Source organism: Raphanus sativus, chromosome 3 (assembly GCF_000801105.2).
Source record: "Raphanus sativus cultivar WK10039 chromosome 3, ASM80110v3, whole genome shotgun sequence".
NCBI classification, from domain to species: Eukaryota; Viridiplantae; Streptophyta; class Magnoliopsida; order Brassicales; family Brassicaceae; genus Raphanus; species Raphanus sativus.
The window spans coordinates 9,720,613-9,721,631 of NC_079513.1; the positions used below are offsets into that span (position 1 = coordinate 9,720,613).

Here is a 1,019-nt window from a genome sequence, read left to right on the forward strand (position 1 = left end):
GCCGAGTTGTTTTGAAAGCAGTTATGGATTTAACTCTTATTATTAATTATTAATTCTTTTTGTTTAAATTGAAAGCAGTTATGGATTTAACTCTTATTATTAAAAATATAGTTCTCGGAGCCGAGTTGTTTTGAAAAGCGAGGGTAAATCTAAAAAAAAGGATCCTGATTTTATTGTATTGATCAACACTGTTTGCTTGCAGTAGGAAAGACACAATTTTAGTGTATCAAGTTTTGGAGCCGTTGCGACGGGGACCATCTTTTTACCTTTATTTTTCGGTTATTTATTTAGTCTAAGACCTCTAACTTGCTCTTTTCTCTTTGTTGCAGGAGATCACAAGATTTAGAAAGACAGAACAGACAACAATCAAAGCCAACCAACACCAGCATGGGTGATCACGGCCAACAGGATGATCTCGCTGCAGCAATGCAACTGATGCAACAGCAGATGCTTCAGATGCAGCAGACCATCCAAGCTCAGCAAGCAGCTGCAGAACAATCTGCTCAACAGGCTGCTCTCGCGCGGCGGGAACAAGCAGCGCAGACTGCTCCAATCGGGGAGAGAAACCTTCCGCGGAACATTCCTACTACGCGTTCTGCCATTGTTCCTCCACTCTGCACCACACAGGACTTCGAGATCAAGCCTGCTCTGATTGATCTGGTGCAGAGAAAAGTGCTCTCTGGTCTCTCTGCAGAAATTCCAATGGAGCATATTGAGAATTTCGAAAAAGTCTGCAGTTTTACTCGTGCGAATGGTGTGCCACCAGACTACATCAAGTGCATGCTATTCCCATTTTCTCTTGATAGAAAAGCTGCACGGTGGTTGAACTCCCTCCCTACCGGCTCTCTCACTTCATGGGAACAGGTCCGATCAGCGTTCCTCAACCATTTCTACTCAAAGGCGAGAACAGCTGCATTGAGGAACAAGATCACCTCATTCAGACAGCTCCATGATGAGCCTTTTTGTGACGCATGGGAGCGCTTCAATGACTACCAGAGAGAATGCCCTCACCATGGATT

At 44.3% G+C, this 1,019-nt stretch overlaps 1 non-coding gene across 1 annotated transcript; it reads right to left on the reverse strand.

The window, feature by feature from the left end:
* Positions 1 to 912: 912 nt before the first annotated feature.
* LOC130510237 (small nucleolar RNA R71) lies at positions 913 to 1,019 on the reverse strand. Its single transcript, XR_008943917.1, has one exon. It is a non-coding gene; the product is annotated as a small nucleolar RNA R71 (small nucleolar RNA).